The 27,475-nt window shown below is 32.2% G+C and overlaps 1 protein-coding gene across 9 annotated transcripts in view; it reads right to left on the reverse strand.

Annotated features, from left to right (window-relative positions):
- LOC118183570 (neuronal acetylcholine receptor subunit alpha-7-like) overlaps positions 1-27,475 on the reverse strand; it is a 999,128-nt gene that overhangs the window by 969,204 nt on the left and 2,449 nt on the right. The window lies entirely within an intron of this gene.

The following is a 27,475-nucleotide window of genomic DNA, read 5'->3' on the forward strand; positions in this document are numbered from 1 at the left end:
CTAAGGCAACAAGAATCAGCGTAATGTTCATTGGAAGTACTAAAGCAAAAAGAAACAGTGTAGCAATTAAAAATTTTTGCTGGACTAGCTTCTGTATTTCAACCTTTGAAAATAGTCCTGCAAATTCATAAATATTACACTGACTTTTATAGTCTTAAAACCTCCAAAAATCATTATTCGGTGTGTTATTTTCAGCCAGATTTTGATTAATTATTCGTACAATTTTCCAGTTTAACTGAAATGTCTCAATTATCTAGATCAGGCGCCGGCAACATTTTTGGCTGCCTCTCAAAATCAGCTAAACCGTATGTATTAAAAAGATGTTTCAGATCAGCCTTATTTTAATTTTAGAATACTCTTTGTCGGTGAATAATCAGATAAATTTTATTGAGAAAGTAATTGCAATACGCTTTAAACGTAAAAAATTTAAAATATAATTATTCTAAAATCAAACATAACTGAATGAACTTTTTTTTTCTCCTCCATATCAGTGACCTCCCAGATACGGAACTTGTGATGTCAATTTAGTCAAGTCTGGTTTATAGTTAGTCTTCTTAAGACGAATACATACGTCCGAAAGTTTCGTATTTAAACTGCTCCTGTTTTTATTTACAATGAATTTCGCGTGTGAAAATATTTCCTCGCATTTTGAAATTGAACCGAATGCGGACAAACTGGCAAAGCCAGTTTTTTAGATTTATGAGTTATAGTTCAGCCTAGCCAGATTTATCGATTTCTCCTTGAAATTATATTAAAATTTTTAAAATTGCTTATTCATTCATTACTGCAGTTTTGTAATAAAAAGTGTTCTTGTTGTTTATTTTCGAGTTATTGTTAATGTATTCTTCAATTAGCCGTTTTATATTTACGTTTTATGATTTATTTATATATATTAAACTTTATTTTCGGAACCCAGATAGGCCACATAATATGATGAAATGGATCACTCGGTGACCCGCGGGTCATAGGTTGATGAGGCCGGTATAGCTGTACCACAAAAGTGGAGAAGAATTTAAGTTAAATCTTTGCCATTGATTATTATTTACATTTGCTAAACTTAAATAGTTTACTTTCATAGGCTCTAAACCTTATCCACAGATGAACAAATAATTCTTATTCAAATATTTTGAATTCATAATTTATATTAGTACATTTCTAAACATTTAAAACATCATAATTTCTAAGTTGGAATATTTGAGTCATTAACCCTTTGCGGCACAGTGTGCCCGGTCTGGACACCTAAAAATTTCCTTTTCTTCTAAAAATTCCTTCCACAGAAATATTGAATGAAAAAGGATTGAAAGGTTACTATAGGTTACTCTGAAACTTCGTTATTTATAGTAGATGGAAGCTTAACGCAAGCCAGTCCATATATTTTAGCCATGTTTAGTTTTTCAAGACCCTCATTTTTCAAAGAAATCTTCCAGATTTTTTAGGATATAAAAGGAATTGTTTGAAAAGAAATTTCTATGTTATTTTTTGGCTGTATGCTAATCTCCTTATTCTATATTAGTTTTAAATTTTTACCTTCAAATCTTGCCTAAAATTAAACGGCAGTTCGCCGTTTGATTTTGCCCAGACTGGCCTCACCGATAATCTAGGACAACTGAGAGTCTGTATTCTTTGTTTCTCCGAATGTCATCGGTCAGCTCATTGAGAACAATGCTCGTTTCAGCACTCTTTTTGAAGCTCTATTCAATAAGTGTGCCACTTAATCCACTTATCTTTTTAATTCTGTGGGCACACCCACAGAATTAAAAAGATAAGTGCTATCTTCATAAAATTTTACTTGTGTACGCCTCTAGGCCTAATTAGACTGCCTAGCTTTTTTTTTTTTTTTTTTTTTTTTTTTTTTTTATCATCAAAACTCCGACTTTAAAAGGTAGCGTGCCGGAAAGGGTTAAATATAAGGTTGATATTCACTCACTGAAAAGGAAAGGAAAATGTGAATGAAAAAACGTAAAACACATTTAAAAGTTTGTTTCCTTTGGGTTTCAGTTTATTTAGTTATGAAATTTATTTCAGTTATATTAGAAATTACATGATTAAAAAGTCGCCTTTAAATAATTTAATTTCTAAGTAAGGTATTTTAACTTTAAAATGAAAAGAAATATTATGACGGCTTTAAAAATAAACACAGTTCTAATAGGAATTTCCGGATTTTTCCTTTCAAACGAAACCTTTCTACGATAAGAGTATTTTCCAAATCGTTAATACATTATGAACATTTTATCAATCAATACATATTTCCTGTAAAGCAGGCTGAGATAAAATCACAGAGGCGATTTAGAAAAATTATGAAGGTGATAATTTTACTGCTTTCAAGAGAAATTTCAAGTCTCTTTCTATTATCACAATCATGGGAACACCTCATTAATTATTAATATTTCTTCCGCGTTAATGCTGCTAAGAATTACAGGGAACAGAAACTGAATTATCACGTGTTATTTTTCTTAAAACTCTATGGAAAATGTTTTGATGGAAAGTTTATTATGCGAAATTACTTTGAAATATCTTCGATGCTTATTACATTTTATACACTGGAATAATATCTAGAGTGAATTATGCCAATGGTTCCGAAAGCTTTCTCAGGCACTGGTATTAATAAAACTATAAAATGCATTTTCTGCTAAATTTAATTTGTTAGAGCTGGTAAGTGTAAAGTTCGTATAAGAGAGAGAGAGCATTTTATAGTCTATCTAACAAAAGTCCATCTGCTTAACCCATCTGAGTTTATATATCCGCGTTTTGGGGAAAGAGAAGCTGGTTCGGGAAATATATAAAAGCTTATGCATATTATACAACATTCGAATTAGCCAGGCAACGTGAGTACATAAAATTTAAGACAAAATTAATAATATATTGTTTTGTCCGAAGATCCGTGTAGCGTCCGAAAACCGCTAGTAGATTAGCATCTTGCCTGAGATAAATGTCATCCAATAGATTTCTTCAAAATTAAAGTAATAATAATAAGAGCTCTGATGTTAACAGCACATGACTTCGAGATACGGCTTATTAAATTGTACACATTTTTATGTATTACATCATTTCAACATATTTCCCCGATTTATTCTAATTTAATTAACCGATCAATCAAAGCAAGTTAAAAATGACAGAAAAAATTGCTAATTTTGAAGTTAAATATCCCGGTCAACTTTTGTCGTAAGGAAGTCAGATTTCTTGTATTTTTATTTTTTAGAATGAGTCTAAAACTTTCCTTAGTATAAGTGCAAGAGCTGGGAGAGCGAATTAAATGTTAGATTCCGTTATTTGCTGTAAATGGTTTTTTTATTTGACCAAAACCTGACTACTTTCGTCATTTAAATCACTTCTGTAATTGAAAGTTTATGGCTAAAACCAACGATCGCGAAAATAAACGCCAGGTAAGAAAGTGTGCGTGTGTATATATATACATAATAACAACATGAACAAAAGGAGGAAAGGACTATTAAGAATTCTAAGGGTAGGCTGCTGTGATTTAACTAAACATAATCATGAGAATGAAAGGGGAAAACTCCTATTAATATTCGAATATTTCAATAAAGTAAAAATTAAGAAAGCCAATAAATATAACTAAGAATTACAATTTTAAGTTTACATAAATTCCAATTTGCAAAATCGTAATAGGTAATGGTAGATAGAAAAATTAAAAACAAACATAAAAGTAATTGAAATAATGTTTTAAAAGTACTTGCAATAGTAAAAGAATAAGTGGCAGATGGAAAATTGCCCTACAATCACTGACTAATATTAATGTAAATGTATATAAAAATTAAAAGATTGGAAAATTACAAATAATAATTAGAGCCATGTAAAAAATTACCTAAAAATGAGCAATTGAAAACATCACCTCACACACGTTTTCAACTGCCAGTTGTAATGAACAAGAGACAACGAGATGTTTTACCAATCCTCTACACAATATTTCAACGTTATACGGACGTTATACGGCTAATCATTTTTGAGTTATACGAGATGCATTCGTACATACATAGACGTCAGTGAAACATTCCTTTTGTACCAATTTTAAATCCATTTTCCAATTCGGTTTTGTAAAAAGTCCTTCATTCTGTCCGTACATAGGAACGTCACGCAAAAGAAACTTCCTAATGGATTTCAAAAACGATCAAACTGGATGTTTCCGTGAAAGATCCAGATTTTATATACCCGAAATTTTATAAATTATTTTATACTTTTTATATATACAAAGATCCAAGATTTATAAAATCTTTATATATCCCGATATTTATATAATCTTTAATATCTTTATACCCGATATTTATAAATTATTTTATACACCCGAAACGTTTCGTCATTACAATACTTACTTTACTTCGTGTATGAAAGTAAAATTCAGTTAGAAGTTTGTGAAGAATTATTAGTACCCCGTGCTGCTAGCTCCATACGTCCTTCTGCCATGTGAGCTCTTGTGGTGTAAGCAGGGAGTATTTCCAACCAGGAATTTGTACTATCCGCACTGCGAATCCTGGGAAAAGCACAGGTGACGTTTGTACTTACAGCTGAGAAAACTTAATAGTGCCTCGACAGCTTGTCAATACCTGAAACTGGGTAACTAGGTCTCATGCCTCTCCATAATCGCCAATTTAATTGAAGAAAATGTAAGAAACTATCGCGTTCTGCGATCGACGATCCTTCAATGGAAGTGACTAACATGCTCAGCCTGAAAACTGGAAGATCAAGGCTCGAATCCTGATGGTGGAATGAATGTTTTTCATATTTTTGCTTAAAAAAATCAATTTTATCTACATCCTAACTTTTATCTTACAAAGTTTACAAATTACAAAGTTAAATTGTTTTAATCATTTCAGTAATTATCAGCCTTATATATTTTCGATGCTCTCGCTATAATTTTTTTTAAGACGCAAAAGCATGTTAGATCCAGTAGCAAAAGCGCTAGTCTAATATAAATGTGTAACGCTTTTCTCCCCCTTGTTTTACTTAACTTTATGAACAACTTATTTGTGTAGTTTTAGAATGGACAATTTTAATAATAATTGAAATTATAATAATATATTATTTCAATAATTTACAAATTAATAAGGAAATGAAATAATTTAACGTATATAATAAAACTAAAGATGTAACTATTAAAGCGAAAAATAAACTCTTTCACCTGAAGTATGTCATAAACCATGTACGTAGTTTAAAACGCTCCAGTCTCTTAGTTTATTTTAAACAATTTTTATTTTACTTGTACGAAGTAAAAAGGAAGTATTGAAATCGCGAAAATTTTCAGGCAGCATATTTCAAGGAAAATATCCATTTTGCCCGCTTTCAAATGCAATTTAAGGATGTATTTGCGTGATATCTATACGTAAGGACAGAATAAAAGACTCTTTTCCTACAAAAAAATTATAAAACTGCTTTAAAATGAATTCTGAAGAGAATTTTTCGTGGCGTCTGTACGAACGTATGTACGTACGTACGTATCTCGCATAACTCAAAAACGAGTAGTCTCAGAACATTGCAATTTTGTATATAGGACTACTATAACATGTAGATGTGCACCTCATATTTTGGTTGCAATCGGCCGCGCCAAACGTATATAAATATATTTATAAATATATCCACTCTGTTACCCGGCTCAGTGATCTCAGTTTCTTTACTCTTATATGCTTGTAAATTGTACATTTTTTGCTTTAAAAATGATTGAATTATATTCTTATCTTCCGGTTGAGCTGTTTATGCCGTTAGTAAATCTGTATGCAATAAGTTTAGAATTATCAACAATTTTAAAGTTGTTTAAGTGCCGCTAAGCCTAATAATTTTCTGATTGCGGCCATTGCTTTTTTACATTTGAAACAGCAGGGTAGTGGATTTGTTGTCAATCTAGAGAAACGTAGCTTCGCAACAACAAAAATAACGCCTTCATTTATTAATGCGAATTAAATCATGCTTAATCTTTTCTGGACTTTTTTCGAGGAAATAAGTGTTTAAAATTTACTTCGTAATTTTTAATACAGATATTTTGAGTTTTTATGCATTTTTGCCTTGTCGCGAAGTGAGAACTGAATTAATTGAATGAGAAATACTAAATCGTCTGTGAAAAATTGTTTCTTTTTTGTTTTGTTTGCCTAATTTCTTTTATACATCGCTCTAGCTTTATTATAGTATTTGAATAGAACATGTGGCAACGATTAGATAATTCTTTAAATGATATAAACTTTGTGCATTCTGAGTTATAATATGAACGAAATATAATACTCTTAAGTGAACCTAGCGCCAGAGTTGTCGCTATGGTAAACAAATAAAGTGTATTTTAAAGAATGCATTTATTCTATTGTGGTTTATTCGCTGTCGGCGAAGTAGGTTTAATTCAATCCAATAAGTTTAAACGAAATGCAAGAAAAAATGCGTATAATTTAATATTCCGTACAAGGAAGTCATGTGGTGTAGACATCAGATTTTTTTTACAGTAAACGTACTTCCTCATATATATATTTTCGTAATTTGATTTGCACTATAACGATCTCTATCCAAATCGTTTTAAAACTCTCCGTATCAAAAGTCCGATGAATGAACTACAGTGACTTCTAAAAATGATCCATATTCATTACAAGATATAAGAATATTCGATGCTTATAACTGTGTTCAAAAGATATTTCGATCTATTTAAACATAGACAGAATACACATAGAAAGCGAGTGGGGAGGAAACGAACACTTGTTCTTTTGGACTGTTTCAACACAATTCTCAATGACCCAATCAGTCCTTTTAAGTCTCATGTCGTAGTCTATGTCCTGCTCGTCTACATTACAGTAATTGGGAGAACTTCAAGACTCGCGACGGAGCATAAAAAATAGGGATAGGAGGGTAAACGTCTCGTAAGGAACGATGAAAAATTGCAGACTTGTCCGCCCATAACAATCCGATGAAGAAGATAGATTTTGAAAGTTGTGTTACGAGCAAGTAATCTAGTTGGAAGCTTTCTATTAAAGTTTTTATTTTGATGATTTTTAAGAAACCTGGTGTTATATTTGAAATTGTTTTGAAAGCATAATATCACTATACTTCAAGAACTTATTAAATGCACTTATTAGCTTAAAAATAAGTCACATGACTTTTAATTTATCTAACACGCATTTATATGATCCATGTATGTATGGAGGTATATATGCATATATTGGAAAAAAAACATTTTCACTCTTTTCATAGACATATAATCGAAATTTTTAACATACAAGTACATTTCAGCTGTATAATTTTAATACCATTATAATACTTGTATTATTACCCAATTTTAATTATATATCTCCAGTAACACAAAGAGAAAAATGACCGTAGCTTCATTTTAATTGTACATCTTGGATAAAAAGCTATTTTGCGACGGGGATTTTGATATAAATTTATATTTCTTTCTTTTTACTCACTTTTTCTGAAAAAAAAATCTTCAAGTGTAGTTCATATGCTGTTTGATTCGCTAATCTTGCTCCTTAATCTATTTAAATTCTTAAAAAATATTTTTGCTAATATCCTAAAAAACAAAGAAAGTTTCAAGTGTGTCAAGACAATGGATTGCATCTTAAAAAATAGAATTATATCTGCTCTTTAAATATTTCAACTTATAAAATGTCCATCTAGCATTCAGTTTTCAATCGGCAATTTAAATGTGCATACTTTTAACATCGTTAGTTTGACATAAGAATTTACATAGTTCTAGAATTTAATGCCTGATCCCAGGCGAGTGCAGTCATCTCCATTTATAATGACACTTTTATTCTTATTTTCTTTGTCAATTGCTTCGGCTGTTTCTGAATTTTAAAATCATACATTAATGAAGCAGTTTATTTGATTTTGTTTCAACTTGAATCTAAGCCTTTCAACTTGAATCTTATAATGAAAATACTAAAAAAACTACTAAGAAATTTTTATTATTTTCATATTTTTCTGCTGTTTTCGGAAATTTTTGTGTTTTGAAAACAAGTAGTTGCGACAGGGGATATTACACACACAAGATTGTGTATAGAGAGTGTTTCCGAATTCGACCGACAAAGTCAGAAAGGGGATCATAGGCATCAAAAGGATGAAAATATGCCATAGAATATGGGGTGGCAAACCATGTTTAGTGTAAAAAAAATCACAAAAATATTTATGAAGGGTGTGACGCCGAATGGAACAGAAGGGGTCAATCCCAGGCATAAAAAAATATATTTAACGCAAAGGGAGAATTACGATGCATCACAGTTCAAAGTCAGAAAGGAGATGAGGAGATAGTTTTATAGAAATAGTACGAAGTTGCGACCGCGGAAAGTTATTGCAGAGCGACACTGACGGACGAAGGATTGCAGGACACCTTCAAACATCCCCGGTGCGCTTGCGATGTCTGCTAAAGCGACGATGATCCGTGCTGTCATATTCTTCACAGCACCCACAGATGTCTAATGCATAATCATTTTAATAATGTAGATTTCGGTAATCAGAAGCCATTTAAATTTTAACTATCGTCTTAATATTTAGCCAGGTAATAAAACTGATGTTTTCAAAATTTTCAAAACATTCCGTGCTTTTGTACCTTACAGTTTGAAAGAATCGAATTAAAAAAAAGGTACTAAGATTCAAACTTCCTAAATTTAAAAGTTCTGAACATCTGCGAGATCTGAGAATATGAATATTTCATCCCTAAAAAAATTAATAAAATGTAACGGGTTCTCATCAATTATTTAGAGCCAGGTTTCGATTTTTAGTATATCCTAAAGGTCACGGTACTCGTGTTAATTGTACGGGAAAAACTAAATTATGATATTTTATAGAATCTTGAAAACATTTACAGCTTATAATATTCCCTTTTTAGAGAGCGTATATATAAGATAGTTTTCCGTATAAAGTCTCCATTAGAAGGTATCCCTTTCCTGCAGCATATAGTCATCGTATGCTATATCAATCAAACAAAGCTTTCATGAACAGTGCTATGCAGTTTCAGACATTTTTAGCATTCCAGAGGAATGGGTATGTATTAAAAATAACGAATAATAATTAGATCTTTTTTTTTATAGTTACCGCTTTCTTTTTCATTCAAGCAAAATTTGTTTACCCTATTGTACTCTAGAAAACTATTCAATTCCTTCCTTAATTTTAGTATACTTCTGCTAAGATCACTTAACAACTATAAACGTGAAAGAAGGGAAGGAAACCAGAAGAAAATGCTTAGTTTTCTGTCTTCAGCGTCCAGTTGCATCGTACGATGTATTTCGATCGGTATATCACAGAAACAAATTTTTATAAATATATAGGAAGAAATAAATACAGGGAGCAATTTTGAATGCTAACAAAGAGTCGTTAATAATGATTATTTTGGTACTAAAACAAGTTGGATTATTGAAACGCTCTTCTTTATAAAAATGAAATTATTAAATAAAATTCCGTGACACGGTAAATGAATTAAAAACAAAAAGAAGTGAATGAGTAACAAAGACATCAGCTATTGTAAACAAACTTACAAGAAAATTATTGCTAAGCAAACCATTATTTACAAAAGTAGATTATTCCATTAGTTAAAAATTTCCAAAGTACTCCAAAAATATTCTAACCAGTTCAGGAAAATATCCTTCGTGCATTTACGTTAAACAACAAAAATCCCCTTAGGTCATTGTTAGTTTTTTCTTCTCATTCTTGCTATTAACTGTTTAGTTGAAGGGACTTTTTCCTTAGGCGAATATTCTTTCAGAGTTTCGCATTTCCTGGAAGCATCTTTATTACTTATGCTACAGTTTATGCATCATCATTAATATAATAGTCATATGTTACATTTTCGCGACCATAATTAACATTTATGATGCTGAAAACTAATTTAATAACATATTTTAACATTAAGGCTTTAGTTAAACTACATGCTATCTGCCAGAATTCTTACTCCTATGTATTACACATTAATGTCTGCTACGTTTGAGGTAAAAATATTAAATCCGCTGTGACCTGAGCGAGTTTATTCCGAAATCCTCTTCCAAATATTTATTAATTCACTTCTAATGGCAGCTATGAGTAGAGATAAGGTTTGCCTTTACACAAAAGTTTTTGGAAGCACCTGACTTTGATTCTAAGCAATTGTGACATTCTGGATTCTAAATATTAAAATTAACGGTAGGAAAAAAATATAATTAATTAAAAGCGCAATGTTAACAATTATAATAAAGTGTAATCGTTAGATATGAAGATTATTTATTAATTTTAATACGGCATATCTCAGGAGTACTTATCACAGACTAGGATAAAGGATATCTCCATGGTGGATTTTCTATGGGAAAATAACTAGTGCTTAGTTTACCTATGAGAAAAACCCGTATTAGAACTTAGAAAACTTAAGAAAAAACATCAGGAACAAGGAGTGAATCAAAAGCAGTTAGTGAGGTTGGAGCAAAGAGCGTAAAAGTTGAACGAGCAATGGGTTTGGAATATTCAACTAAATGCTGATTCCCAGAACTGATTGTTTTCAACTGTTATTTTGCAGTTCTCTAGAACATCATTTCTAGAGAGAACTAACAATAAAAGCTTAGAATATTTTTTTTTCAAATAGTTGGGAAATGATAAACTTAAACACCCTTTTAACATAAGAGAGTAAATATTCTTTTTCTCCTTAAAATGAGTATCGAAATTTCCTAGCAACGCTTTTAACGAGAACTGCGTTCTGTTTTTGGCTGAAGAGGCGTTGGCTTGCTCGGTAAAATGGATTTGTTCTTGTGAATGATGAGCACATCTCAGTTACTGGCTCGCTTTCAACAAGAGTTCTCCGTAAAATATAAAAGAGCCAACACTCTGTTTTTCACAGTAAATTGATTCCATTTTTTTTAATCGGTTGTGGAGTGGATCGTCCAACTATAATTAATCGGACTTGGAACCTGAGTTGAACTACGAGTGTTCAGCGAAATTAATCATTCAATTATATGTTATCGCCCTTTATATGAAGCAGCGATATAAGTACGACATATTAAAATTTATAAAATCTGAATCAGCTAGACAGATTTATCAGATGAAGGTTTGTAGATTTCGTAAAAGAAGATTAATAACATTACATTTTGGAATTAGGTAATTGTAAACAGCGTATTATGAGTTAATCGTAAACAGCGTTTAAGTAAGACAGTGAAGTATGTAAAGTTTAGATATCTTCTTGGCAATCATAAACTGTAACTAAACTTCAGACAGGCTAGCAGCGGATTATCTCTAAGTCAAAAATAACAATTGAAACCTGAGGAGGGAGTAAAAGATCCTTTATTTAAAACTAAGAAGGACAGTAAGGCATACCTGGTGCTTACAACTCTATCATTGGTGATGCGATAATTCAAGTACAGTAAGTTCAAATGTAAAATTTAAATTCAAACAAATTAGTAGTCGAAGGTTGCACAAATTAATTAACGCGAAGTTGTCTCAAAACTTAACCGGCATGTATATTCAACTATCGGCAATTATATTGCAGGGCATAAGACTGCAAATCTTATCTTGCAACCTAGCAACGTGGCCTCGCTTTGTCTTACAGCCTAAAAATCCACCATAATACACGCGAATAAAGCAAATATACGATTGGGGAAGATTTGATGTTGTATTTTTAAGGACAAGGTAACGTGATTTCGGCAATATGCCTTATACTGGTTAGAAAATATAGTCACTTGACCTTGTAGTTTTGAAAAAATCAAGTCGGTTTCAGATATTTGATGAAATGTATTTATTCATAACATGGAGCTGATTGTTCTTGACTATCGTTCCGTTTCCCCATATTCTATCTAAACTTTGTCTCAATAGTGTTTTGAAAAAAAATATCTCCATTGTATAGCCATTGTGCCTCATATGTGATCTCGATATCAAGCTATAAGCGGCGACCAATCTGCAATTGCCCTAATCTTGACCTTACAGACAATGATTCTGTAAAAGATGTTAGTCTGTTACTTGTTTTAAGATTTTATTAAACTGTCCGGCAGGTACTAATGGCTGAAAATTGTAGATGCGGGGGAGGATAGGGGAGAAAAGCATTCAAAAACTAAGACAGTGGCTAACTCACTTTTTTCATTACAGAAAAGTAGTAACATTTTCATGACAAATTGACTTGCTGAGTAAATTTATGATTAAAAAAACACCATCATTGAAAGTTGACATCAGACATTTTCCTGTTAGTGTACTCACAATATTCTTGATTATTTATATTATATTTTAATCCTTAATTTCTCAGAACTATATTTTTGTATGTTCTACTAAAATACATTTAAAAAAGAAAGTGAAAAATTTGTTTAATCTTGCACTTGAAATCTTCCATAATTTTAGTAATATAATTTCAAATTTAGTAATTTAGTAAGATAATTTCAAATAAGTATACCTCCTGTTTTGACAAAGTATATGTTTATTATTCCAGAATGTAACGTTATATATGAGTTTAACATAGCATGCGATCTGTAATATATAATGACTGTGATATAGCGTTTAGGAATAAAATATGTTTGTTACGATTCGGAGACCATGTAAATTATATTGTGCGTGAATCACTACCTAAGTTTCGGAAAATATTTTGTTCGAGGTAGACAAATGTAGATCACATGAAATAGAAATTTATTACCTATACATACATCAAGACTTGCGCTGATTTTATGTAGTGTTTCTGTTTTAAATTTTTCTTTTATGGCATAAAAGTGGAAAAGATATCTGCAAGGATATAACATAGAAAACACATATATTTATTATTATGTGGGTAGTTTTTCGTAATTTCAGGAATAAAAGTAAACATTTGTTTCACAAATGTACGACAGAAGACTTAAGAAAATTCCCTTTACATTCCTTGAAACTACTGATAAAACAGGAATGCATTAACTTGAGCTAAAAGAAAGCCAACAGTTATTCTGTGGATAAAACCGGAAAGCCCGTTCTGGACGGGATAAGTTAGATTTCCGAATATCCTCTAGAAATACAGCAGTTGTGTCACTCCGTTCATCAACTAATCACAAATGTTTCCCAACTCAACTCTTCCGAATAGTCGTTTGGATTCTCCTACATGTTGACTATGTGAAATGAACGAAGTGTTTGATGCTTTTAATATGAATATGTGCTCTCACATATTACCATGGTTTTGGATTGTACCCACTTTATCCGAACGCCAGAAAATTAATGACTTCATAGCCAGCCACGCCACGGTATTATTATTATTACGAATAATAAAAGATTTCACTAAAGGATTGGAAAAAGGGACTGATTTCAAAATTCTTTGAAGCCATCTATGTACAGGGTGTCATAATTTATTTACCGAGTAAAGACATATTATATATAATACAGAGTAAGGAATAGGGAAAAAGAATTGACTGAAATTTAATAAACACATCAAGGAATTTTATATCAATTCACTTCAAAATTAGCATCATTAAGTTCTTGAAGAATATCAGATCGGTTCTCGATTTTCTTTCAATGTTATTAAGCAATTGCTGAGTCGTGGTAGTTGCTTCTGAGGTGATTTGGCTTTTTTATTTTTGAGCTGCGAATCTCTGCAGTATAAACTCGGTTCTGCAAGTATACCCAGAAAAGAAGTAAAGAGGTGTGACATCCGGAAAACAGGGTAGTCATGACACTGGTAAATTTCTATTACTCCAACGATCTGGAAATGAATCATCAAGGAAATCACGCCTACGAGTAGCTCGACGTCAGTGATCCCATCCTTCTGAAATTGCGTGTATGTCTTCCAAGTGCGGTACAGTAAACAATCTTAGCATACCAAAGTAAACGATGAGCAGTCGACCTAAGAATTTCTGTTTGCAGGCTGGCACGGCAAGTGAAGTTACTGGGTCTGCTCACAAACATCCCGAATGACGGAAACATTTTCATCACTAACTCCTGGTCTGTCTCTATCTCCTTTATGAGAAACATATCCGGTCTCCCGAAGCTGTTTTAAGTATCTTTTAATTGATTTTTCTGTTGATGGAGGTTAATTAAATACACGTCGGAACCCCTTTCGATACGGTTTCCCGCAACCAAAGAAAACACATTGCTTTTTCACGGCATGACGCCGTTTTGTCTGCATGAAAAATTTTCCCGTTGCGATTCCCAAAAATTAGAACAATGGAATTACGGGAACTAAAGATTATATCGATATAAATTTTTTCGGTTATTTAATAAAATTACGTTTCAATTTTATTTTGTTTTCCAGTTTTTAAATTATGGACACCTTATATATATATATACATAATAATAGGCTAAACAATAAAAAAAATTAAACCCGACCTAAGCTACAGCTGCAGGATTGAAGTAAATTAAACTTAAAGCATCTAAAGTTAAAAATAACTGGAATCGGAGCAAGACAATTTCTCAACAACATTAATAATTGAAACCGCGTATCAAAATTAAAATAAGAATTCATAGTAGTACAAACTCGAAAATTAAAATGCAAAAGAGCAAAATTATACAAAACAATAAAAATATAAAATATGAATCTCCTTTTACTGAAATTCCAATTCAGAACTCATCAGAGGAAAATGATTTAAAGCTTCATAAAAGTTGATTAATATGTTTTTAAAACACAGTATTTTGTTCTCCTGGTGAGATTAAAAACCGAAAAAGGATTGAATTAAAATTTTATTTAAGACATTAAAATGCATATAAAACCGAAACATCGACTCTCAAATGTACGGGAATGTTTCCTACGCGCTTTTGAAAACACACGAGCAAAAGCAATTACAAATAAAGAGCAAAACAAATATACTTTAAATCAAAGTGTCCTTTAAACAACAGTCAAAAATTGGGTGTTCCTCGATTATCTTAAACTAATATTTTAATACCAAGAAAACAAAAAAAAAAAACGCTTCATGAATAATAAAATTTAAAAATCTAATCCAAGCCTTAAACAGCTAAAAATTGTAAACCGATTTCAAACAAAAATAGAGAAAAGAGAACGTAAACCTACTGAATTCTTAAGAGGACCATCTTAACCCAAACTTCCTGAATTCTTAACACGACCAGCTTAGCCCAAACTTACTGAATTCTTAAGGTGACCATCTTAACCTAAATTTACTGAATTTTTAAGACGACCAAACTGCGTTCCTTGCAAAAGAAAGTAGAATTCAATGTTGCTCTGGAGAAGCAAAAATTTTGTAATTCTTGAAAAAAGTATGCGATAAGGTTCAAAGTGTCCTATAGCACTTTCAACATATTAAGTATTTCAACATATATTCAAAATTCCCTATCCTATTAACCGTTGTGTGCGGGGGTGCCAAACTTTGGTTGCAGTCTGTAAAAGTTATTACTTACGAGGAGGGTGATCGTCAACTATTCAAGAGCTATTCGAAATTGCCAGATGTTTTTGGCCTCTTTTCAGAAACAGCATCATAAAATAAGGCAATCGTATCAAAGTTACGCCAGTTAACGTCAAGCCAATATCTTGTAAACATTTATATTTGCGTAATGTGCACATAAGAAAGTATAATGGTCAAGCTAATAAAAAAGAAAGATTTTCCATTTTTCTATTGTAATTTAACATACTTAAGACAGAAAGGTCTGAATTCATATCATAAATCCGTTTCAGCATTTTGATTCTCAAATGAAAAAAAGAAATTATAATATTTATTTGTATCAGTAGAGATTTCAGTATTTTTCGAAGGGAACATTCATTATTTTAATAGGTAAGCAAACCGTACTCATTCTTCAAGTTCAAACTCAAGAGAAAAATTGACCGATTCATTTCAATGCTCTTTATTTGCAACTTTTCTTTCAACATAATAAGACACATTAACTGTTTTAAATTTCAAAACTTTGTAACTCCCGTAAGTTTTGCCATCGCCTGAATTTGATTTATCAGCTGTTATACTGCACCCTTGCGAATTTTATTAAACATTCTACTCCAGAGGCATCTGTGACATTTGTAAACTCACTATTAGATTAGAATTCATTATTGAAATACCTTTTATCCAATCTAAATACGCGCAGATCCTACTAATTTATTTTATGTGTTATTTGTCAATTATCTTTGTTGAAAACGAAGGAATTTATCATTTTCAATTTAGCTTGCTGCATTTAGATCCAATTAATTCGATCTATAGTTTAAGAATATTAGTGTCATTATTAGATTAATACCTTTCGTGAACATCTTCCAAGGGATAAAAATAGTTCCTCTTCTTTGAACGCTGTAAATCCTAAGTTCAAATTCTCAATTTTACATTTGCCTCATTGTAAAGTTTTAACGTAACATTTAAATCTAAAATGTTAATAAATGTTTTCTCTCATACCCTGATGGGATTCATTTGTAATTATGGAAAGCAAACGAAATCGTTAACCTCTACTGATGACTAAAGGACACTGTCTAGTACGGCTTCCCAACGTTTTTCATACCTCAAATCCTTAAAAAACATTTTAAGATTTTTTTATATGTACATTTATATTATGCGAAGCAAACGAAAACAATATTTCATTTCTGTATAACTTAGAAGTTGAAGGTTCAGAGTATTTTAGTAATAGATATTTGTAAAACTTATGTAAACCTTTCCGTAATTAAGATCATATTTGTTTCAAACATTTATGTATGCCGTCAGAGTATTTTTATTTATTATATGATACATTTATAGGTATTTATTAAAATAATAGTGAAATCATTAGCTTTTCCTCAATATAAGAATGCATTTTTACCAAATTTTACATTTTAGGTTATCAATCAATTACTTTCTTGTAAAGATTTATCGAATAATTCTTCTTACTTTGTTACATATTTTTGCCTGATTAACAGTACAAATTGAATTCTTTATCCTTATTCCTACTTTACTAAGATTAAGTAATTAAATATTCACTCAAATGTGTTATATATTAGATTTATATCAACTCTAATTTGCTGCTAATTAAATGAAATTATTACAAAGGATTTTAGTTACACGTTAAGAATTGATATGAGAAAAAAAAAAAAAACAAATAGTCCTCCTTATTTCATATGCATGTGTTAAGCGTTTATTTCTCATTTTCTTTGCTCTAACACATTTTCTTTTACTTGCATTCCATCACACGATTCTGAACAGTAAAGAATGAAAATAATAACAGGTCTAAAAAACGGAAAATACAAGTTTTCGATAATCAAGCATTTTAAAATACATATTCCATTTTAAAGCACTGTTGCGATACAACAGCATTGTAAATGCTTGTGTTTAGAATGCTGTTGTGCATCCGGATTGTGGCAATCAATTTTATTTTATGCTAAATAAACTTCATTTATTGGGTTTCTGGCAACCTTTAAAACGAACCCTGAATGCCTATTTTTTGCAAAATCTGTGATTCTTCAAAAAATTCAATCAAATTTCGAATCCTGTTCCAGGAGAATTGGGCTTTCGCAGCAGAACAAAAAAGTCTGAATTTTAGGTATATTGAATTGATAACTTTTGCGGCTATCTGAAGTGTTATTGCAATTATATTTTTTCTCTGAAAATTTTACGTATCTCAATGGAATTGTTGATTTATTTTTTAATTATTCATACATACTTCATGAATAAGGGTATGTCTCTTGAGAATTGAGATCAGCCACTGTATAAAATGGCACTCTTTTAGTGCAAAGACTGGATTGTGCGAGGGATTAGGCAATATTTTTCATACCAGCTTAGGTTATTTCGGAGTTACTCCAGGTATATGTAGTTTTATGCTATTTTGCTGGAATCAGATACCACTATAGCCGCGGAGCGTATGAGTGAATTTCTGAGACAGATGCTTTAGGTGTTAACCGTACAATTTGGCTGGCGCCTGCAGGATCTCTACTTAAAAGATTACTCCAGTAAATACTCTCAAACTTGGTATATCATTTTATGCAAGCAAATCCTCCTTTAGGCATAGACCTAGGTGTCACTTTCTTCTTTATTCAAATTTAAAGAGGCTTTGCGTTGACGGAAAGACATTAATAACTCGGAAACGGAGAATTTCTTATCTCAATGTTATGTCTTGAGATGGTCGCGTTGTTGAAACTATTCGTGTAATGTAAGTGTTTAATACTCCTAACATGTTATCATTTAGTATTTCTAACATATATCTGCAAGCTATTGCACAATATACTGTAAAATTCGAATTAATACTGATTCTAATTGAATCGGGAGATGTAAAAAGGGACTATGTTAACAAAAGTCAAATTTTACAAAAAAAAAACAAAAAAAAACAAAAAAAAAAAAAAAAAAAAAAAACTTTCGCATTCCTTACAAGAATATTAGAAGTCAGCAACAAAAGCCTGGATCTGTGTAAACTAGGATCCATGTAGTTCAGAGCTTTCAAAAGTCTTCTTTCATTTCCTATTAGTTTTTAATGTATCATAATTCTGTTGAGTGAACACACCAGATCTCAGATTTAAAGATTGCATTTAACTTGAATTAACTTCACATTGTCTCAGATTCTCACTTTATACGGTTCTACAGCAGTCAGGGAAGGAGATTATCAATTAAGCTCTGAAACTACCAAAACTACCTGATATATTATTATAACATACCTGACATAAGGATATATGTTCTTGGTTAACTATGAGTATTTATACTGTTTCCAAATATTTTCAGCTTAATACAGGGTGTGTTACTACCGTGCCTATATTTTCAAAATAAATATAAAATGGTACTGTTATAAGGCATTGTCTTCCTTCTTCCAGTATGCCTTTGTAGTGTAATGGTAACACAGTCTTCGCGTATTCGAGAGGTTCAGTTTCGAGTCCTGACGAAGACAGTGCTAATTTTTTTCCTCTACTTCAAAATAACCTAATGTCTCTGCACTCGTTTTGTAGAGGGATAGAGTAATTTGTATATAAAACCTGAAACATCAATTTTTGATTTCAAATAAAAGTTACGTGTTCCAGTGTGGGAAGATGGTGCTGAATAGGCAGCGGCAAGATCCAGTTACAGCATCAATGGTTGCATAGCAGAAAGACCCCGAAGCCATGGTAATCGAAGATTATGATTTTTAACAGAGCATTTTACCCAAGATAGTACGGTAAATGAAGCATATAACTTCTTACAACAGGTACATCCGAAAGCGGAAATCTACTTAAGTGACTCCTAACCCTACCGATGTTGCCTTTATAGGCGCCTGTAAGATCTCTGGAAAAGTTCGAAACGGCAAAAAATTTGTGCAGTGTTTACAGTTAGAAATTTATGAAGTTAAATCTAATTAACTGTATAACTAAATTAGTTTAGCTGTAATTCATCGGACGAATTAATTACACTCAACTAAAGAATTTATTAGGCTCATTTGTAATCCACAGCTTAAAATTAGCAAACAATAGCCTCGACTATTTGCAGAGGTTTCAGAAATTTAAGCATTGATGATGACGAAACTCGGAACCTAACTTTCACCCAATTAATTCGGGTCCACTTAATGAGAATCCTAACCCTATAATTTAATAGATGCAAAGTTCATTTACGAATCTACAATTTCGTTAAGAAGACCGTTGGTTGTTTCCGATTTATGAACTGCAGTGGCTGTTACCACAGTACTCTGTCTAAAATAAAGATTTGCTAATTAATGAAACTAAATTCATCCTAGGGAACATAACCAGAAAAAACTAAAGGCACTGAAAGGAATTAGCATAAAAATAACATTAGCTCAACTGAAATTCACAACTTGAATTTCCAATAGCATTCTCGGGTTTCATCTAGCATTAATCTTATACCACACTATGCTGCCAAAAGTGAAGTCATATTTACTACTGCATCTCTCATTCATTATAGCATGCGTATGAGACTGCAATCGAAATCTTGTATTCTGAATATGAAGAACTAAGAAAACTTTTGTTGCAGAAGAAACAACTGCGATTTTTAATTATGAATTTCAAAACATTTTATTCTACTTCAATCAGCAAATTACATTAAACAGAAGTCGAATTGGTTTGGTTCGGTTTATTTAAATACGTCAGAGCACATTAGGGCTCTCTGCCTAGTGGTTGGATACCTTCGTGGAAGACTTTCTAAGGGAAACTTGGTCGTATACACGTTACACATGAGGAAAATCTCAAAAACACTCATGCAGTCAACCTGTTGGTCGAGGTTCGAACCACGCACCTAACTACCAGTGATCAGCGACTTACCGCTCGGCCGCTCGGGCCCCAAAACAACTGAGATACAAAGATTAAAAGAAACGATAAGTGATAAGTGACGGTGGACGTGGGCACTGTTCCTTTGCCGTAAAGATTAATCAGTACAGCACCACGTCCACCCTTATCTAAAGTTGGCTAGAGATTGCATATAGGTACATATAGAACATAATAATTATTCCTATAATTACGCAAATGAACTTGGAAGAGCTTTCATGCAGTGCTAGTACATATGCACTACATGTGTGCAGAAGGCGGTTGCAACTAAATTACTTCAGTGCACATATAAATAGTGCTGTGCATATACATATTTACATAATTATGACATTGCATGTCTTATATAGACACTATGCGATACGGCATTGACATTATATATGAGGTATGAGATAATAGTGGTATTACATTACCATTATTGACATTACATTTACGAATTACATTATGCAGATTCAACTCTGTAAATACATTGTCAGGAGCAACATTGCATATAGAACACATTTATAACACTATATTTGCTCTTGCTTTTATGTGATTGAGCTTCAGGATGGCGTACAGGCAGACCTGATATATAGACATTATAGGTGCTCAAGGCAGAGGTCCTGCTGTACCTGTGAGATTTTTGTACAGGCACATAGATACTTATTTATGACAGTGTTTGCATATAATGCGGTACTGTAAGTATTTTCTATATTATGTTACGTAATTCAATACAACATTGCATATGACTTTACATTACTATTCAGAAATGACGTTACACTTGCGTTACGTGGTATTACATTTACAGTTTGTGCAGCGTTCGGATTCAGCAGTGTTTTTATTATGTCCAACGTGACATTAGATTTTGATACATATTGAACAATATAATTGCTCTGGCAGTTATTCAAATGAGGTTAGGATGTCTGACATGGCGGCGCATGTGATTATACATTTCTGCTGTTTATAGGAGCATCTTGCTATGTCACTGCGGTATGTGCAGACTGTACTGTACATATGCTTTTGCATACATATTCTAAGATATTGTCCTTTGACTGTTCAGTACATCCGATGCGACATTTACATTTAAATACACGTATTTAAAGCAGTTAGTTTGTGCAGCCACTTATGGGGATGGGCATTGGGTAGCATTACACTTGCAATTCAGGTCTAGGCAGAGCCTGAAGTCAGCTGGGTACTTTCTTTGTCTGACACGTCATCCATATTAATATTCACTGTTAAATTAGTGGAGATGTTCGCGCATACTTGCTGATGTGCATGAACTATTTTATATAATGGTTTTTAAGTTATTTACATTGCTTGAATTTTGATTAGTACTGCTGAGATGTTGCGGTACGCTTCGGATAAACAGTGCATGTACACATACGCGGTATACTTAGCCTTGCGTATACGTGGTATATGTGGCCTTGCACTAATTATTCGACTGCGCAAAGGTCAGTTCCGTGTCTGGCAAGTAAATTCATAATTTTAATGAGCTGTCGATAAAGGTACTTTTGCTTAATCATGAATTTACAGAAGGCCTGCGTATTGACAGTTGGAATACGTATGCAGTTCGCTGGTAAGTGGGCAGGTTGTGACATAATGCTCCGGAGTACCCAGGTGGCCACAACTGCACTGATCTGTGTCAGTCACGCCATGCCTGGCAAAGTACTCCGGGAAAGGCCCATGGCCCGTGATATAGCGCACCAAGTGCGTATTAGAACATAGCCGGGCAGGGTTTACGTACATTAGATGGTAGTGTGTACGCCTGCCTGTTTGTGCAGTGTCCCATTCTTCCTGCCACATAGCGAGAGCCTGCAGATGGAGATGTCGTTTCAAAGAAGAGTGTGGCCATGGAATTTCCAATTCCTCTGCTTCTATGTTGAGGGCTGCGTCTTTCGCGAGGAGGTCGGCTGCCTCGTTACAGGTGTTTCCTGCGTGGGCTTTCGTCCATGCCAGGCGAACATGCAGATGCTCTGTCTGCCTTAGATGGTATTGAATTTCTTTGATAATTGTGGACGTATGTGCCGGATTTTGGATGGCTTGTAGGGCTGACATGCTGTCGGAAACTATTGCTGCATTCCTGATGTTATGGTAAACAATATGTTGTACTGCCTTTTGAATTGCCAGTGCCTCCCCTTGAAAGACGCTGTTGTTTTTGTTCAGATGGCCCTTAAAAATGCAATGCTTATAAAAATTAGATCTATATGATATTCATTACATTTAGAAGAGCAAATACACCTTATATCGCGCAGACCAGCGGCCGAGCGCAAAGTCACTGAACTCTGGTATTTCGCTCCAGGGCTTCAATCATAGTGAACGGGCTGGCTGCATGGGCGTTTTCGTTGTTTTCCCATGTGTAATGTGTATACCAGTTAGTTTTCCTTATAGATTCCCCCACGAAGGAATACCTCCCCTTAGGCAGATAGCGCTTGAGAATTTTGCCATAATTAAGCAAACCAAACAAATCTAAGCCCATGTACTGAAGTTAAGGATACATATATGCTTTTTTATTTAATAAAGATATGACGTATACGTATTCATTTTTTTAATTTCATCATCAGAATTATTTATAAAACTTTTAGCTATAATTATGTCATTATATTTTTTATGAAATACGAGTTTTGGACTTGGACAATTTTGATATTCGCGCAGATATAGATTTCCATACTGTTTGGAAATTTCATTATTTTAAAGCCTACATTTTTCACATGGGCAGATTTCTATTTTGAAATGTATCAGATTTATTGATGGCTCTATTATTTCCAAACTTTCGCATTCATAGGCTGTTTCAGGCAACACTCACGTAATAATATCAATTATCAATTAGACAAAACGTACCAGACAGCAGCAAAGAGCAACCTACGAGTAATTATGCTACCTTTTTTTCAGCAACTATTCATTCAGGCAAGTAGCCATTTTAAATATTCACAAGCCACAAAAATTTCATTCGATAAATAACCAAAGTGAAATGAAATACATTCGACAGTTGTTATAACCTCCGTTCCGTTACAATAACCGCGGCGAGATATCCCAACTAATGAGACTATATTACCTCTAATTTTCTTTACGGTTCTCTTTCGCTATGTTAACGATTTCCCTTTACGATAGATATCATTATACCAAACATCAGTTTGATTTATATAGCGTCAAAAGTTTAATATACATTTCCAACTCTTAACAACATCTTCGAAAGTATATTCTCCAACTTATGATTCATTTTAAATCAAATAACCCGTAAAATAATTGTTCTTACACACAGAGTAAATAGACATTTTTTAAAATACGATAAATCCGTCCGTATTGAATGAAACACGCATCTGCCGTTTATAAAGTCGTAATAATTTAAAGCATATTTATAACAGGGAAATAAATTAAAATCATTTGAAAGATGCATGGAAAAATGATTTCAGTATGCTGCACCAATGGATTTATTATACAGTGCACATTATGATCTTTCCCAACAATTAGTCCATTTTTTCTTAAAAGAAATAATTAAGCTGTACGAATTATGGCACAAGTACTATGAACTAAGTATGTGAATGAATTTTTCTTTTCATTATCTATATAGCAATTAAAAACTTTCCTACCCATTAAATTTTTTAATATCTTTGCTTACAGTCCAAAAGCTCCAGTTGCTTCTCAGTAATATTCCAATCAGAGCAATTAAAATGTGGTTTCGCTTTTATTACAGACAGGTTTCGCAGTGCAGAAACTTTCGCAAAGATAGTATTTTCGGTGCTCTTATCTTTGAGAGCAATTTTTCAGCAAGCCAGTTTATTTATATTTTTAATATATATATATATATATATATATATTGTTATTCAAAACTATTTGCATAATCTTGATCTTATTAACTAAAAATTTTAAATAAAATCCTACTCATGTTAATGAGATAAATGAGCCTGCCGATTCTTTCATACCTATTCTATGTTTGGATATATGCTGGTAAGACGCTGCGCAGTCGTAGTGCTTTGAATCCCTGTTTTGTTATTATGATTAGAGTAACTACAGTAGAAAGTCCGCAGGTAGAGTAATCGAAAATAAATTTCGTAAAATGTTAATCCTGGGAGAAAATCGTGATAGACGAATGCCAAGTATAATTTCCAGTCGCTGAGATTTTCAGCTAAAGTGTGCTATAGCAAGTTAATTAGAATTTTATTTTGTCTCTTTTCTTTGGAACCCTATGAACACAAATGACGATTTCAAGGCACACTTATGGTATGTAGACCGTAGATTGAGAAACGCTGCTCTAAGTAATTCGCAGTGTAAAAGAGTTTTTAAATGCTGTAGCTAGTACGTATACAAAAAAAAAAAAAAAAAATAAAAAAAAAAAATAATATTTTGCAACAAAAGTATTAAGTTAACAAAGGGAAAATTGCAACTTATAAACACAGGGTGGTATAAGAAATTTCCTCTATTTATGAATCCCTACCGACCTATCCGCTCAATCACCCGAAATACAATTAGATTGTGATAATTTAAACAATAGCGCCCTAACGGTTACGTTGCAGTTAAAAAAATTAGAAATTTTTAAATGGGAACACCCGCTTTTTTCCAGCGCAGCGAACCGAAAAACCATAAATGGCCTTAGCACGATATATGTACGATAAAAATTATCTGTGTAAAATATTTAGAAAAAAGAGCATTGTAAAGGACCAATGACAATTCAAGAGAGGATAGGAAAAAAGCTTTAATTGTAATTACAAGTTTTTAAGATGTCCACATTTTCAGACGATAACATAGGAGAAATCTGTATGACTTCATGGTGTATGACATCATTTCTCTTGTCATTTTATGACATGACACGTGGATATGCTATCTAAACTTAGATTTCAGATAACTCCAGAACCCGAAACCCATCGGACTGAGATCGGGGGATCGCGGCGGCCACGCAACTGCAAAGTTAAGGGAGATGACTGACTTGAAACGTTGTACACGTTGAAAATTTTTAATTCAGATAAAAGGTTTTTTTTACCTTATTTCTCTTGTGTTATCCTTTACAATTCTCTTCTTTTTAAATGTTTTACGCAGGCAATTTTCGCCATACGTATATCGTTCCACGCAGTTTATGATTTTTCAATGCGCTGATCACTTTGCATAGAAAACACGTGGGTGTTGCCACTCGAAAATTTCAAAATGGGTTCGTCGTAACGGCAACCGTCAAAGCTCTATTGTTTTAAATTATCATAATCTCGAGCGTGCACCTCCATATAACAGTAATAGAAATTTTATTTAGATTTGTTAAGCGGATACGCTGCGAGGTGTTCATATAAAGAGAACTTATTTTTAAATGACCATTTTATACATATTGACATTTTTAGCTTTTTTTCCGATACTAAAGTATGGAGCTATGCTACAAAATACATAAAAATAACAGTTATTTAGTAAGTACTTACACAATTTGATTTGAAAATTATACAAGATAACTATTTGATTAACTTGCATATAAATTTAAATTATTCTGAAAAAAATTGATTAAGTACTGTTAGTTGGTATGCGATTAATATTACACGTGACTAGAGTTGGTACTAAAATATGAATTTAGCCGCTAATTTAAATTAAGCTGCTTCTACAACGTCATGAAATATTTTTCATTTTAAAATTAATTTCATTTAAATATTTTGTCTTCTACCGCAAGAGATTAAAATAAATAACCACATACCACGTTTGATGAAAACACTAATATATTTATAATGACTAAGAGCTGAGGGCTCTTGGATTAACAAAGGACAGTGAAGTAGTAAAAACAATGTTTCCAATCAAATCTTCTATACTAGACCAATACCTTTTATTGAAAGTAATTGGTTTTACACATGTCAAAAAATCTGCTATGTTTGCTTATTGAAAATAGCTTACCTACTGCACACATAATATTAGATAAATTCTTTCACCACCAATTCAAATTTTTTGCCATTTTTTTATTAGATTTCTTCCTATACTTCCAAATATATCTTCCTGTAGCATACTTCTCTTTACTCAGAGATAATAGCTTTACCACTATTTCTGAGACCCCATTGGTAGGTTACTTTCGTCATTGATTTGATATAAGTATGACTTTTACCTAGCCTTATGCCGAGTTCTTATAACTTGACCTCTATTCATGAGAAATTAGAAAAAAAAATGAATGCACATTTTTAAGTTTAGCTGTATAAAATATTTTGCTAACATAACAGGCTAAAAACAGCGAAAGAGTTTTTAGAAATAAAAAATTCGCAATTTAATTACTGATCCGTTCAGTTTTAATGGAATTATTCTAAAAACTAGAATTTGAGAAGGTATGCCAGAGTACATTGTTTTTTAAATTTGCGTATGAAATGTTGTAAAGAGAACTGATGATAGTCGATTCTATAATTTCGTTTCAATAGCTACACAAATTATGTCAAAGGCAAAAAATTTCATAACTTAATAGGATCATTGAACTACATACTAAAAGAAAAGGGGTCCAGTAAAATTTAAATAAATTCGGGTTCTATCTGCAGTTGTAAATAGCGTGTCATATTTTACTTACTTTTTAATTTTATGTCCTGTTTCATCGAAACACTCTGAATTGGCTGGGTCTTCCAAAAATTATTCTATCCCAAATTTTTCATTTGAGTTCTAAATATCTCCATTACGTTTTTAAAAAATCATATATACTTACGGTTTTAACACATTAATTGTCAAAATTTTAATATTTACTTAGATTTAAATGTTATCATTGGATAGTAAGGAATTCTGAAAACTTTTGCCTCTGTGTCTAGAAAACATGTTTTTTGAAAGTTTCCGAACTTCATACACCGAACATTGTTTTCCTACAACTATGTTCTTTACTTCAAGAAATATCTAAAGTACAAGTGTTTGCTTGAAATGCTTTGATATTGACTTGGATTTTACAGTTAAAAGATAATATACTTTTCTAGATTGGGCAACTCAATGCTTTTCTTACTTTCTCTTGCAGATGTAAATAAATAGTTCGAATTTCTGAATGTGGGAAAAAGACTCCTGAAATTTCCGTAACATGCAAATGCATGTTATTCTATTCGAAAAAAAAGCAGAATTAAATTACATTATACTAAAATTTATTCCCTCCAAAAATGCAGAATTTTATATTACATTATGCTAAGATAGTTTAAAATACTAAAAGATCATGAAATTTGTAGATTAGTTGTTCTTTTAAATAAAAAAGGTACAAATTATTAATCAAAGTTAAATAATTTTAAAATCAGACTAAGAATTTAGAAATTTGAATGAAGCAATTCTCTGATACGCATATTTGGAAAAGAGATCTTCAAAATGTTATTGAGTTTTTTTAGTTCGTATACTCAAACTAGTGAGAAATATTTCAAGAAGTTCGAAAACAATTTTACCATATAACATAAATGAACTTTCACGAGAACACATCTCATACCCAAAGAATCAATTTCTAGGTGAAATTTCTAATCTTAACTGTTTTTTCAAGTTTAAATAGCATAGTAATTTTCCTTTTCATATTTGCTATGTAGAACATCTATA

The sequence above is a fragment of the Stegodyphus dumicola genome, chromosome 4 (assembly GCF_044657685.1).
Source record: "Stegodyphus dumicola isolate Sdum_Otavi_A_Nest chromosome 4, ASM4465768v1".
Classification (NCBI taxonomy): Eukaryota; Metazoa; Arthropoda; class Arachnida; order Araneae; family Eresidae; genus Stegodyphus; species Stegodyphus dumicola.